Here is a 15,766-nt window from a genome sequence, read left to right on the forward strand (position 1 = left end):
ACCATTTCCCTGCCCCCCATTATACATGTGTGTTCCCCCTGCCCCCTCCCTCCTACTCTCACAGGTCCATTGTGTTTCCCCAGCCTATGTCGAATGGCACTCTCTGTTCAGCTTGCTGTCCCTGTCTCCCTCCTTGTTAAACCTGGCACCTTTGGCGTGGGTTTCCCTTCCATTTTTTCATTGTTGCCTCCTATGTTTTTGCTATGTATTTGCTGGTCTGGATGCTTTGGCCTCTTTGCCACTGCTGTTCAGTGTCAAAGTGAAAGTGCTCTCTGTTGTAAATTGCTGTAATGGATTAGTGACTCCATGTTTAGCTTATTTGATTTACTTGTCAGACCCTAGTACAGTGCACCATGAGTGCCCATGACCTGTAAACCAAATGCTGCTGGTGGGCTTGCAGCACGTATTGTGCCACCCACAGAAGCAGCTTGTAAAATATGGCCCAGGCCTGCCATTTCAGAGCCTGTGTGCAGTCTGGGACTGCCATGTGCACTTGGCAAGTGCACCCACATGCCAGTCCCTAAACCTTTCCTTTTCTACATGTTAGTCACCCCTAAGGTAGGTCCAAGGTACACCTTTGGGCAGGTTGCATTGTATGTGAAAGGTAGGACATGCCCTGGTGTGTGTGGCATGTCCTGATAGTGAATTACTGCCAATTTCGTTTTTCACTATTGCAAGGCTACCTGTTCCCATAGGCCAGAATGGGCAGTTTGATTATAGCATCTTATAATCCTAAGTGACCCAGGGAACAAGGTGAAAAAATGGGTTTAGTATGCCTGAACTCAGAATGTTAAAATACATCTTTTAGTGTGGGTGATTTTTACATTCTGTGTTTGAAAATACCACTTTTAGAAAGTATTTATTTTCATGTCTGTCAGGTTTGTGTATTCCATATCTGGTTTGTGAGTGACAGGGGGCTGGAGAGGGCTTTGGCTGCAGCAGTCTGATGAGTCAGGGCTCGGCTGAGTAGGACCTGGGTTGAATAGAGAGTAGGGGGAAGAGATTTCCTTTCACTTTCCTGAGCCTAAATTTAATAGAGAGTAGGGGGAGGAGATTTCTTTTCAGCTACCCGGGCCAGGTCTGCTTTCAACAATGCTGTCTCCACCTCCTGCCAGGAAGCTGCACCAGGGAGGACAGAACTGGTTTTGACTAGTTACAGACACTCTCTGCATTCAGAGAACAAAGGATTTAGTAGCATAAATATTGGGGCCAAGACCCCAGAACTTTAGATCACTTCTGGGAATCAAGACGTACCTTTGCCAAGGAGAGAGACCAAGAAAGCTGAAGGAGGAGACAGCCCCTGTGCTGTATGGGGTTGGCCCGCAGTAGTTAATTATTGCCAAGGAAAGAAGAAGAGGAACTTAGTGTGTACTTTATCACCTTGAGGAAGATTTCCAAGGGCTTGAAACTGAGCTTGCCTCCTGTTCTGAAGTCTCAGGGAAACAAAACATCATCAACCGCTCCCCTGAATTTCCTTGCTGGGAATTCTACCTGCAGAGAGGTGCCTGCTGCTGTTTTTGGGACCTCCAGAGACTGCGTTTTGCTGGGAGCTAGAAGTGCGGCGCAAAGAGGAAGAAGCATGTTGCCGCCGCAGCTGTTGCAGTCACATCGCCAAAGAAGTGTGCTGCAGCTGTTTGCCGACACATCACCGAGGATGCATGTCGCATCGCCGGAGAAGCGTGTCTCCGCCGCAGAGGTTGCCGTTACATCACCGGAGAAGTATGTCACAGGGCCTGTCGTGCCTCATGAGTCCACCGAGTTTGCCGCACTGCGGTCGGGCGTGCACGCATCGCATCAAAGACACCAGTTTGGCACATCGCACCGGATCGTCACATCAAATCGAGGTGCCATCTTGAAACATTGTAACCGGAACGCAGTAAGAAACTGACGCATCACCTCCTCTCTGCGCTGCAGTAAGGAACCAACGCATCACCTTCCCTGCAATCCTTTTGTTTATATTGCGTGACGCATCCAAGGTACATGGAGAGTAAAGTGTTGCATTTACCATCTACATTGAACTAAGCTATTTCCACCATTTTAAAGTCAAATTTTTGAATATTGTGGTTTTTTGTTGTTTGGTCTTGTGTTAAGTCTATATAAAGATTACTTATTTTTCTAACCTGGTGTGGTGTCCATTTGTAGTGTTCACTGTATTTCTGTATGTGTTCACAAATGCTTTACACACTGCTTCTGAGATAAGTCTTGTTGCCCCTGCTGATGTTGGCCTGCCCCCCCATTCTCACCTTGCAGCCCCTGCCTTGCCACCAATCCTCATGCCATCCATGCTCCGTGTCTGTTTCCCTGTATCTGTCCCCACCCTCTAGCCCTCCATGCCCATTCGGCTGCCCATGATGGCCTGCCCTCCTTAGTCAGCTTGCTGCCCCTGCCTCATTCCCCACAATTTTTTGTTCTCTGTCTATGTGTCCCTGCCCCCTCCTTCCTGATCTCCATGATCAGCTTGATGCTACTGCCCATACTGGCCTGGCCTTTGTGGTCAGCTTCCTGCCATTGTCCCTGCCCTCTCCTTCTGCCCACCATTCTGTGTGTGTGCCCTTCTCTCTTCCCACCTGCCCTCCACAGTCTGTTGTGCTGCCACTTCTCCTGCCGCCTGTCCTTCCTGGTCAGCTAACTTGCCCATGTCCCTTCACGCTCCTCCCTGCTCTCCATTGTCTGTGTGCATACCCTTACCCTCTCCCTCCTACACTCTGTGGTCTGTTGGGCTGCCACTGCCCCTGACACCTGCCCTGTTTGTTCATATTTCTTCCCCTGTCCCCTCAAACCTGCCCCTCATTGTGTTTTTGCCAGTGCCCCTCACTTGTGACCTCTGCAGTCCATTGTGCTGCCACTTGCATTGCTGTATGCCCTGCCAGGTCTGCTTGCTATCTTGTCCCTAACACCTCATCACTTGCACTCCCCTGTCCATGTGCATACCCTTGCCTCCTTCCTTCTTCTCTCAGTGGTCATTACCCCTGCCTTCCTTGGTCAGCCGGCTGCTCCTGCTTTTTCCCCATGTCATCTGTTGTCTTTGTGTGTGTCCTACTCCCTCCTTCCCTCCACCTGCTTATCCTTCTCTAAGCTTTCTAGCACACTAACCATAATTTCTATGATTATAAGCCTCACATTTTGTTAATTTCTAAAGGAAATTCTTTAAGTTTTACAGCTTTGATTCCATGAAGAAGGCTTCAGGTGTGCCACACTATTGTCATAATTGCAAATGTTCTTGCTCTAGTTGTGTATTACAGCACTGTAGAAGGCTGTAGTACCACACTAGGGAGCTATCTGAGACTGTTGCTGATGTTTAAAATATATGTTTCAGTCTGTTTGCCAGAATATAATATATACCAACAATTCCATACTGTAAAGTGGTAGATTTTAAATAATTGGGGGAATTTCATTTTCCGCATTCATTTATATTGAACCAGAGGCAGTTTCTGGTCGGAGACAGCTACATAATAAGCCATTTGTGACTTTTGAAGTTGGAAGTCAACGGTCTGAATTGGATATGTTTGCATGGTTGGAATGTTTTACTGACCTGAAAGAGAAAGACATTTGAGAACTCTTAGAAAGTGGGTCCTCGTTTTAGCTAGCTAGATCATTAATTTCTATGACAAAACAAATTACATCAAGATTAGGCCCAGGTGGAAAATTTCATTCCGCTTGCAGAATTGGCGGAATTTGAGACTCTGCGTTACTCAAGAAATGTGGAGTTCGAGTCGAATACCACCAATCACCTAGTGGTGGAACTGTTTCTCCTGCAACGCTTCAAAAATGTAAGCTGGTGAGTGGGGGTGAAATTTGGCATTCTCTAATGTGATTAGGTCACTAGGAGAACTTCTGGTGAGAATTTCTAACACAGGCAGTCACAATCAGTAACAGGCTGGGTTGTAGTCAGATGGCTGCTTCTCGAGGGGATTTTCTATGCAAGCGCCAGCAAAATCAACTCAAATGGCCGCACACTCAATTCTCCCCACCTGTTCCCTAGTTTCTTGGAGGACCGACACCTAGAGGTAATACTACTTCCTGCCGGAGGGGCTCCTGATCCTGGACAGTATCAAGAGCCAGACCCTGTCCCTCATTGTCCACAACCTGACTCTCCTCTGTATCCCAAGGAGCACTCTTGGCCTCCAGCCAGGCCCTAAATGACTTTTGCTGCTCCCCCTTTCTGCAGCGGCCTTTAAAAGAACATCTCAGGTCTGTGCAGTCTCCTGAGCAGCGTCACCTCCCTGCCTTCCTGTTTCTGCCCAAACTCCCTCACAGCAAGCACCCCTGCTGGTTCTCCAGACTTAGCATAACTGTTGTGATTACAGAAAGGTTTCCAACAGGGAAAAGAATTAAGGCAAGCAACAACATTGCCCCACAGAGTCATAGTGAAACACTGTTGGCCCGATTCACAAAGGTAAACGTAACCAAACATCCAAGTTTATGACTTTGGGAATTCACAAAGGGCATTCATGATTACTATCTATGTCCACACTTGGGGTGGTGCTCCAGTGCCCAGTCAGAGTCATCCATCAACATAGAAGCAAAAAGTGGAAGGTGACCATACAAAAGGACACTTTCTTATAGTTCATTTAAGAAGAAGTGTCATCAAAAGCAGAATTTAACACAAGTCAAATTGTGTTGCCATGTTTAAGGGAGACTGGAAACATACCTCCAGTACAGAAGCTATATTTTTATTTAACGAGGAGTGCTATTTTCAGTAGCATCCTTTAGTTTTTGTTGCTGACAGAGATGCAAATTCATTCGAGGTCCAAGAAGACACACCAGTCCCAAATGAGATGTTAGTGCCATGAAACAAAGAAGATACAGTTAGGGATCAGATGTTGCAAAGACAGCCTCCAGCTCATGTATATGATTGGCAGTGCACTGATATATGCAACATAAGGCAAGAGTCAATTGAGAAATTCTGATATTTCTTAAACAAGTGTAGCAATGGAACTGTAAAGCAGAAACTTAGACTTCTTAAAGGTCTTGATTCTTGCAGAGTTAGGAATGTTTCAAATCTGCAAGGGTATTTTTGGCTTGCTTATTAAAGGAAGTGTGTGACAGTACTTTCCATCATATTCATACAAAGATGTACAATTTAGTTAGAAAGTTGTACTTCGTGAAAGGTCCAGATCTTCATCTAGAAGCAATGAATAGCACACTATTACATAGGATACACTTTGACGTAACAAACATTTTACAAGAAATTTAAATGACATGCCTTGGGCTAGAAGGAGAAAGTGTGGAAAATGAAGTTGTAATTGAGGTTACCATTGCAGGGAATAAATGGAGAGAACATGATAGACATTTTAAGAAAAGAATTGCTGAATTTACAGTGACATCTGAAGAAACTCCAAATAAAGTATGTGTTTGTTGCCATCGTACAAACTACAAGGCAGATGTAAAAAAGTTAAAGATTAATTGCAAACACTTAAGACAGAGATCTGGCACAGTGGTTTAATCTTGCACTGTATTTATTAGCTGACAAAAAGTTTGATTGGCGTATGAACCAAGTTGTCTGCAAATAGCTTGTTAGTAAGCTGGATGATATTTAAATGTCTGAAAGAGATGTTCATAATTACATAGAAATCTTTGTAATTGATGATGATTATAATGATGGTCATGATGACTATTTCTAAAGTGCTGCTAAAACCCTAGCGGTGTCCTGGCACTGAAACCAATTGAAGTTAGGAAGTTGAAGTTTAATGCAAATTAAGAACCTCTTGTGTACTTTGCAAACTGGGAAACCTGAGAGAAGATTACCATTGACTAAACAGACAGATTTTCACAAAACTGAGATGGTTTATATCTTCTCTTAGATGCAAGGGCAACTTAGCCTGAGCTTCAGCCATTAAATGTTTATGAGAGTATTGGAATCTATACTATGCACCCTCTTCAAACTCCAAATTATTGGAAGGGCTGAAAGGGGAAGTATTATATCGTCCACTAGACTTGAAGGAGAACAATGAAACTCTTGGGGTTGTCTAAGAAACTAAAGAACCATTAGTGGATTTAGTGAATGGTGGCCAACAAAAGTTAAAGAAATTTGGCTGGAACGTTTTAGCTTAGGCAAGATGAAGAAATCTTGATCATACTTGAAAACTGAAACTAATTCCTGCATAGATCAATATTTGTCGTTACTTGGCACACAGCATTCAAATTTATATTCACAAACTGAGCAACAGAGGGAAAAAATGAACACCTAGTCGCCCTCCACTCATCAACATCAATATCAACAAGACTAGGTCTCCAAGGCTACTTTCAATGTTTATCTTACGCGTGTGAATATCAGCCTTTAGCTGAGTTACACTGCCCTTATTCCCTATTGTTGAAGGGGAGTCACATCACGTACCTTTGCCTTTCTATTAAATCTTTATACACCAGACAATCCTCCACAAACGACAAAAGTGAGGGTCTCTCCAAATGACTTGGTTTAAACCTTACAATAACAACCATTGTGAAAGAATATGTAACAAATATGTAAAAAACGGACAAAATGACCCCTCACGTGCGCACCACCAATGGAACAGCTGGTAGGGACTCACCAGTTGTGCCCACTTTTATCATCATCGGTGGTCATTTTGTCCCCCAAAAAATTGTGGAAAAGAAAAGGAAGTGTCCAAGCACAAAGAATGTAAGAATCAGGTGCAGTGAAGTGACAAGAGTAAAATCCCGTGAGATGACCCAAAGTGATGTTTAAAATTGACAGGAGCACCCACAGAGCAAACTTGTATTGTTTTAATTGGGTGTTCATATCAAATTAAAATACACAGGTTGCCATTAAAGCATACCTTGTTAGATACCAACATGTTTCATTGCCATAGTAAATTAAGGCAAATTCATCAGGGGTAAACACACTTCATTAGAGCACCCGTTTTGGATACTGTGTTCAGGAGGACCTAAAGGAGCCAATGATTCGCATACCCGCTTCAGTTAAAAGGTCACATGTGAGGTCACTCCCTTTGTGAGTCCACCATGTGAAACTGACCATACAACTGTTATATCAGTTTCTCGGGCCTCACGGAGCGCTTTGTCAGCTGCCGTCGACGACAGCTGACAACGCACTAAGAAGGCATGCCTAACTTAGAATATCCAGCTTTAAACTGGAGGTTCCAACCTCCATTATTAACACACAGTTTACAGGAGACGCACTATTTGGAAAGAAAGTAGATGAATCCCTCCAGCAGATTAAAAAGGACAACAAGACTGCAAGAGACATGGGTGCCCGGAAACAAAGAGGTACCTTCAAAATAGGAGGGTTTTACGGAAGAAAACCCACAGAAAGAGGAGCCTTTGCTCAAGGATAGCAAATATCTGATCAACAGGGCCAAGGGAATAGTCAACAAACCAACCAACAAGCAGGATACCAAAACTGGCAACATTAGCCAAAGCAGTCCTTTCGAGGGAGAAGCAGAGGCCAGCCCCCTAGAGGAAGAGGAAATAGTTTACATTTTCTCCTGCACAGAAAAGGATATCCACACAACACCAGTGGAAAGCAGGATATCACAATACCTATAACAGTGGCAAAAAATCACTACAGACAATTGGATATTAAATTTGGTATAGTTCGGGTGTTGTATAGAACTGACAAACACCACCAGCAAAATCCCCAAGGAGAAAATAGTTCTTCAAATCTGAATTAATACAGTTAAATTCATAAATCAAGGAGCTTCTTCAAAAACAAGCACTAGAATTTGTGCCAAAACAAGACCTTTTCAAAGGAAACCACTCACCGTATTTCCTAGTTCCCAAACAAGACCTTTTGCTTTGGCCCATTCTTGACCGAAGGTTCATAAACACATTCATTTTGACGCAACATTTCAGTACTACAACAATACAATGCTTATTTATGATTTGGAACTCCAATGAGTTCCACATAAAAATGTACAAAAAGAGAAAAAATGTTGCAATGTATTATAGCATGATATTCTTGATAACAGAATAAAACTCAATCGAAGGCATCACAATTATAATTTCACTATATAAGTGGGAGTTAAAAGCAAACGTAACTCAATATAATCACACAGCCCAATATATGAAGTGTGTGTGCACATGTATAAAAAATCTTTACGCCACCCAATTTTTAAATTGTGCGAAACTCCATAAGACTTTGTTCCTTTAAATATCCGAACATCCTCCTTTATACAGTTGAAATAGCTTTAAAAACTATTTACAATAAAAATACAATGTGCTAAGCAGCGAGGACCTTTTTCCTATCAGATCTTAAACATGATCTGGGGCGTGGCCAGATAGCACGTGGTCTTACATCCTGCCCTAGATTTCATATAATAATGTACAAAATAATCTATCAATCAAAATCATATTTGGCATACCAAATCTAAACACCTATCTAAAAAATATGTAAAAATTGTTTGAAAAAGCTAAACGTTTTAACACATACTAATTCAGAGGGGTTGGGGGGGACAAATAAACAATTCTGAGCCTCCTCTGCAGTAGTAATGTGCTTTAAAAATACAGGTCATAGCCAATGTTCCCTCTAATTTGTTTATTCTGTGTGCGGCAGTGTGAGGTCTCTGTGCGCTCCAGCCACGGCAATGTGCGCCAAGAATCCGACCACATGTGTGGGTGTATCAACAGGGGTTCTGACACTGGGGTCCCTGCTTGATTGTGCAGATAAATAACCTAAGTACTGGAAGTGAGGAGGCCTGATTGATGGGGCAGGCAGGGCCGGACTGGGAACCCAAAGGAGCCCTGGCAATTTTGCCGCATTGGCACCCACCAGGGGTGAGGTGGAGGGGGGGGTCGGGGCGGGCAAGTGTCAAGCACTACTGCTAAAAACCGGTCCCCGCAACTGGTGCTTTTGTTACTGAGTGCAAAAATGCCCCAGAAACAAAACTGGCCCCCACTGATCCAAAACTTACCCCCACCCTTCTAGCCTACCAGGCAAAGTCCAGGGGGGTTGTGTCATGTTCGAAATGAGAACATGCAGTGCAGAGCATCTGCAACCACAGCAAAGCTACCCTAATATATGTTAGGAAACCAGGCCAACCGGCCTCCTTCCACAGTGCCAGTAATTTGAGTGGTGGATATGTTATTCAGTTATTTGGCTAGAGAATGGTAGGCTGTGGGATAGGAGAAGGAAGAGGTTTGTATTTATATAGTGCCTGATACCCCTGATGGGGTTTTGAAGTGCTTTTTTTGGCGAGTAGCACACTACGCTGGACCCCATAAAGGATTAGTGGTGAATTAATAAAGTGGAATATGAAATGTGAATCGATGAAGAGGGCTGGATTAATGATGCCCCTAAAACTAAATACATTATCTATCTTGTTGTGCATTACATACACAGTATTAAAAACAAATGGTCTTGGCAAACAGCAGACACAAAAATTGTTATTTCATGGTAAATCTTGTAGGGCTGTAACTGAGAAACCCATGGCTTCCTACCATCAGTGTTTGCCAGGTTTGACATTACCAGTTAAAATAGTGGAACACTCACAGTGAGGCCCTAAACTTGTGAATGTTATTACAAGCCTCTCTCCTATTCTGTTGCTAACAGCCCACATGTTGAAGCTCCACAGCAAGAGGCTGGAAGAAGACGTCATACCCAGAGATTAATAACATAACTTAGACTAATGTCTCTCTAGTAATTGATGCTTGATCCCTTTATAGTACGTACTTGGAGGAACATCCTGCCATCCTTCGTCTATGGTGGTAGCATTATGCATCCTCATCAAGTGACACGTCAGAAAACCCCTCCCCCTTAACTTTGAGTTTGGCTCTATAAGGAAGGGTTCTTACAATCTCGCAAATGCTCATTTTTGTGGAAGCCAAGTAACTCTCGCTATGGTTATCTACCATCCTCTTCACTTCTTCTGTCCACCAAACCTCCTCCATATTCCCTCACCTCACTTTCTTACCTATTCCTCTTTGGAACTCTCTCTCCACTCTTCAAAACCTATACTGTCTTTAATGCCCCTGTTAAGTCAACCTCTGCCCTTATCACACATTTATTTATCCTCCACTTGCACCCCTTCCTCATCCCAGTGTCAAACGCTTAACACAATCCGCTCACCATCCCTACTAAGGCCACTAGGGCTTTATGCTCAAATCTACGCTTTCTTGTAACTCAACTTACTTGCTGACATCCATTTTTTCAGACGCCTACAATCGACCCTGCTCCACCTATTACCCCGCCTTTTATAATCTCTTCTTAAGTTTCTTCCTCATGATCATCTTTACCCACTTGCTATACTCTTTCAGTGCTTCCTTTAAGGGCCACCCCTGCCACTCTTCTGGCTCCCCCCATGGTACACTTTTCTTCCTCTCCAAGCTACCTTACGTCTTTCCCTACATATCACTGAGGTCATTCCCCTCCAATGCCCATTGTCCAGCTCCCTAGCCATAACATGTTAACGTGTCCCTTTACGTTCACGCCTCTTTGAGTTTCTCTACTGTCCCCTCTATTCTATGTTTTTACATCCAAAGCCAGTTCCAATGAGGCGACCTAGTACTACCGCTTCCAGAAACCACCGGGCGTTGAAAAGAAATGCCCACCGCAGGGCACAGCTGCCCTATAGAACAAGCATTGGCATAGCCAATAGGTCTCGCCTTTGGGACCTTATAAGTGTTTAGCCATGCAACAGTGCTTTTCAGTGGGTTAAACAGGTGTTCAGAATGCGTGGTCATCCAATCCTTGGACCCTCTGCAGGGCACACAGACAATGGTCACATATTCTTGTTGCAATTGTGATTCAGTCCAAATGTGTGTGATGGAGGTATACAGTTGTTAAAATATTGCATATGTTGAAAGCAAAAGAAATTGCAGTGTTTCCAGGTGAGTTGTGTTTGGAGTGGTGAAGTGAAGAAGATGTGAGGAAATGCCTTTAGTAAAGATTGAAAAGAGGGTGGTGAAGAGGAAAAAGATGGGGACAAGATATGCAGATGAAGGAGATGTGGTGGAATAAGGGCATACACCTCCAACACACAGTGAACAGAACAGAAGAGACCGAGTCACTCTGAAGACGACTACCCTTTCCACAGCCCTCAGTAATGTTTAATTCAGTCTCACAATTTCAGGATTGAAATATTTCCAATATTAATTAATGAGAACAAAATAATTGCTATTACTAATTTATCTTAAACATCAAATTACCACTGACAAAGCCAGAAGTCTTGGCTGGTTTTAGGTGTATGTCAGTTGTAGTCTTGGATATCTGGATGCAATAACTGAAAGCTCTGAGAGGCTCCAAAATACTGGTTGAGTGGCACACTATGATAATCACAGAAATGTTGTTTACCTGTATAAGCCATGCCATTGATTAGGTGGGCCACTTTTAGATGCCCCCACTTATTAAATCCCACTTAAAATTCAGGGTAAGTCATGTGTGCATGGCCGGTGCCTAACAGGAACACAGAGTCCAGGGCATGGCACAAGGAAAGAGCCTGAAGAGGATATAAACTGTAGTGGAACGGACAAAAGTAACCAAGGCATGCCAGAGGATCAAAGTCCACACTTGACTAATGAGTCACAGCATGTGAGAGGGCAGAGCCAATGGCATGCCACAACGACAGTGGACCCCGCATGCCAACGTACACAGGTAGAACCGTCTAGCAACATGGAGGTCATTGCATGTCCATAGGCATTCCAAATGAGGCATTGGCCGAAAGAAACATGGGATAGGCGGACGCTGTGCCGGGCAGACCGAAAGTTTTACAGACATTCCAGAGGTACAAAAGCCTCACACGGGCAATGAAAATGACTCACATGCACATTAAAGCCATGACATGGGAGAGGGAGAGGCCCAGTATGGAAAATGTTGTTGTGATGTCCCATACACTTCCCTTGCGTCTCTTTTGTCCTCCTTCCACGTCCCATTCCATTGCTCTCTAGCATTCATCCGCAAAATTTTCCTAAAATAGCCCCTATAAGGTCCCAATCCTGTTTGTCATTATTCCAATACACCAGATACGTTTCCACTCTCAGACATTTTTTATATGAAAGAACAGAAGTAAAGGTTGGCAACTCTATTGTTTTTTGTAAACTTATACAAGACTCAGCACTGTAAATGCTGTGCACGCTGCTCTAAAGTGGAAAATCATTTGTGGGGGTCGGGATGCACTCCCATGTTTTTAAATGTTTGTCCGATTATTTCATGTACTCAAAGGATGCGTGCAACATAGCAAAGTGCCTTTGCCCAAACGACACCAAGTGAACGATAATTCTGAGAAATGAGGCGACCTCTCCACCTCTGCCTGTTGCACTGCTAGAAACGCCGTCATGGCAGTCTTTTTTTTAAATTAATCAATTTTCATCAGTGTAATCAAAATTGACGATGTTCAATGTTTTTCAACCCACACTCGGAATAATTAGGCAAATTATTCCGAATGTGGGTTGAAAAACATCGAAGTTTAACAAGAAAGGAATATTGAGAAAATGGTTAATTTTGATTACACTGATGAAAATGGATTAATTTAAAAAAAAGACTGCCATGACGGCGTTTCTAGCAGTGCAACAGGCAGAGGTGGAGAGGTCGCCTCATTTCTCAGAAGTAAAGTGGAAAAGACATGCTTTATTTTTCCAGTGCTGGCGGGGGCGAGGTGAAAAGGTTCACTGATTTCGTAAGGCACTTCCTATCTCAAACTATCACGAGCGCACAACAACAGCAGCAGCAACAGCCTGGGGGGGGGGGGGGAATAGGGGAGGAGGTCAGGGTGTGTGCTTTCTGGGTGTGAATTAAAACAGTGCCTCAATATGCCAGACCTGCCCTCTGTAGCGCTGCACTTATAAGGACATTTCTGGTATATAGAGTGTCTTAAAATATCTGTTTCATAACCACCATGAGAACATGAGTCACGGCATTTTACCTCCACTGCTTGTCATGTGACACTGAAATCTAGCAACCAAAACTGTGCGTGTTTAGTGTGCAAAAAAAGTTTACATTCGAGGTTAAAAGTTTGCCCATGAGATGGCCAAAGCGCGCAACCTTCCTAGAGCCAGATTAGCAGTGTTATCTCTTTTTCAAACCTGGGTCATGTAATTTACCCAGTACCTTATTAGCCTGCTGTTGATGGGCCATTGTGAACATATGTGTTAATTGCAGCGCCGTAATGCGCTGCAGTTAACATAAACATTTTCACAATGGCCCACAATCAGCCCACAGCTGCGCTCCATTAAGAGAAGACATGCATCAAGTCCAAAAAAACGACGTGTAAAGCAAACGTCGTGCTTTTGGACTTGATGCATTTCTTCTCTTAAAGGATCGCGGCTGCGGGCTGATTGTGGGCCATTGTGAAAATGTTTATGTTAACTGCAGCGCATTACGGCGCTGCAATTAACAAATATGTTCACAATGGCCCATCAACAGCCCTCAGCGGTGCTTCATTAAGGATTCAATACAGCCAGTGCAGGAGCCAACACAGCAACCAGGAAATCATCATTTTTCGCGCCGCTCGCATTATAAAAGCGGCGGCGCTAATTATCTCCCGGGATGTGCTGTGGCTGCGCGCTCCACAGGCACACTGCGCGCTCGGGGGATCAGACGTGCGCGCGCGCTCAGGCGCGCACGTTGCTGGGAACACTGGTCATAGCCAATGTGCCCATTGACACTATATGTGCAGCAGCCACATGGGCATCACCACACACATTTACCAAACATTATTGTGTGAACATACAAATGAATAAGGAAGCGAAATAGGACAAAACGTACTTCAACACCTGTTCGCAAGGTCTTCCTCTTACCACAGCCTCTCTAAGATGGGAGAAACTGCTATGTAATCTAATGCACAGCATGTGAATCCAGAAAAGGATTCACGCTGCAAAATAAAATGGTTACTTACCAGTAGGAGTAGTTTTGCAGCTTGAAGAATATACTGGATTCACATGCAACCCACCCATCCTCCCCTGCAAGGAATACAAACAGGTGGAAAAAAAAGTTACAATATTTATCTCAAATGACCATCTAAAGGACTACAAACTAGGAACACAAACAGAGAGGAGAACCCGGGGATGGCTGCCGCGCACGACGGCCTCCAGGGCGCCGTCTGGCATCACACGGGGGACATGCTTGGCATCAGATGGTGGTCGACGGCGCCCAAAACAAGAGGAAAGGGGAACTATTCCAGACCCAACCATTGGATGGTGGAATGGGGCTTGGCATGCGAATCCAGAAAATTCTTTAAGTTGCAAAACTACTCCTACTGGTAAGTAACCATTTCGTTATCTTCTATAAGCACATAAGTTGTTTCGTTGGCAATTCCCAAGGCTATGCAATATAATATATAGCATCCACAACCCATGTGCGAAGCGCAATGACAAGGATTAAAATTGCAACAATTTAAAATTACTACAGCCCCCCATAAAATAATTTCATGCAGGGGCATTTAGCTTTTACACAGTCCAAGCCCAGCAGTTAGCACAGTCACTGGGTAGCATGATCACCTGACAATCATTTTGCATATGCAATTAATAAACAGGGTTTTCAGAAAACTAATAATACATGCGCACAGGCGCCACAGCAAATTTATGAACAATTATGCTAAAAACCATCTTTTCCTGCATACCATTTGCAACATGCAATACGATAACAGAACATCAGACTACAAGTACTAATACGCGCACAAGTGCAGCGCTACCTACTGAGCCTCTACAAACTATAAGGTTGCAATAGTAGGTTACTTTTGTCAATTAATCCTCTCATACCAAAATAACACATATCACCCAGATACACTGTGTCAAAGACGAATGCAGTTTATCACACACCCATAAAGACATGGGCTAGGCTTATCTGTACACAAGTACATAGGGCCATATGCATATCCCTTTCAAAACGACCCCTCAAAAGGCAGGGTAATACTGCATATGGGTTTATATCTATTCTATACCCAACAAGCAAGTATGTTGCTATTACAGGTCAAATATTGGGATATATCCCCAAATATAAAAGCACAATAAAGCAAAAGATCACAGGATAGTTATACATATTTAAATACATATATATGCAAATTATATATAGGTAGGTATATGCATATATGTATGCATGTATGTAGGGGGAAAACATCATTAAGCAGGTATGTATGTGTATATAGATATTAATGTTTTAGATATATATATATGTACACGTCCTACGTCCTTTACCAGTGACACACATCGCATTACGCCTATTGTAAATGCAGGAGCCAATCACCGTTTAATCCTAAATGTAGAGTTCGCTTTGGGTCTCTTGAAGCACACTACAGCATTAAAAGGGGCTAGCCAGTCAATAAATACCCCATAGGTCTTGACACACTTGCTTCACCAAACTGGTGGACCCAGGTGAATGTTAGATTCCCCATGGTAGACTAATGTTCTGATTTGTTACCTTTGCCTCAAATTGTAAAGCGCTCTATATCCTTCGGGATCAAGTTCGCGCTATACAAAAACTTTATACATAAACCAGGTAGGATGTGTCCCTCAGTCACAAGACCTGTTTGCCGAACACAAAAGCCTATTGTTTAGTTTCTCTTAGAAAATGCGTAAGTGGTGAACTATATTAGTGATCTGTATTAGTTTTTGGACAATTTAACCTGACCTGATAGTGGGTTGTGCGATCCGGCGATGCGTTCTAGTCCATAAGTAAATCTAACGTCCAGCGGTAACATGACAGAAAGTCGTCCTTGCCAAATACGTAATTCAGACGTTGCACACCACTCGAACAGACAGTTAAGTTATAAACACCTTTTTCTATGACAAATTAGCAGCTTTCATGTCCGAGTCCATTTACTGGAATTTCATTTTGACTGAAAAAGTAGGATTAGCTACGTGGCGAATTATAGGATTATTT

General features: G+C 43.3%; 1 protein-coding gene across 1 annotated transcript in view; it reads right to left on the minus strand.

Moving 5' to 3' along the window:
• Positions 1-15,766, minus strand: part of SPHKAP (SPHK1 interactor, AKAP domain containing) — a 974,320-nt gene that overhangs the window by 663,184 nt on the left and 295,370 nt on the right. The window lies entirely within an intron of this gene.

Source organism: Lissotriton helveticus, chromosome 11 (genome assembly GCF_964261635.1).
Source record: "Lissotriton helveticus chromosome 11, aLisHel1.1, whole genome shotgun sequence".
NCBI classification, from domain to species: Eukaryota; Metazoa; Chordata; class Amphibia; order Caudata; family Salamandridae; genus Lissotriton; species Lissotriton helveticus.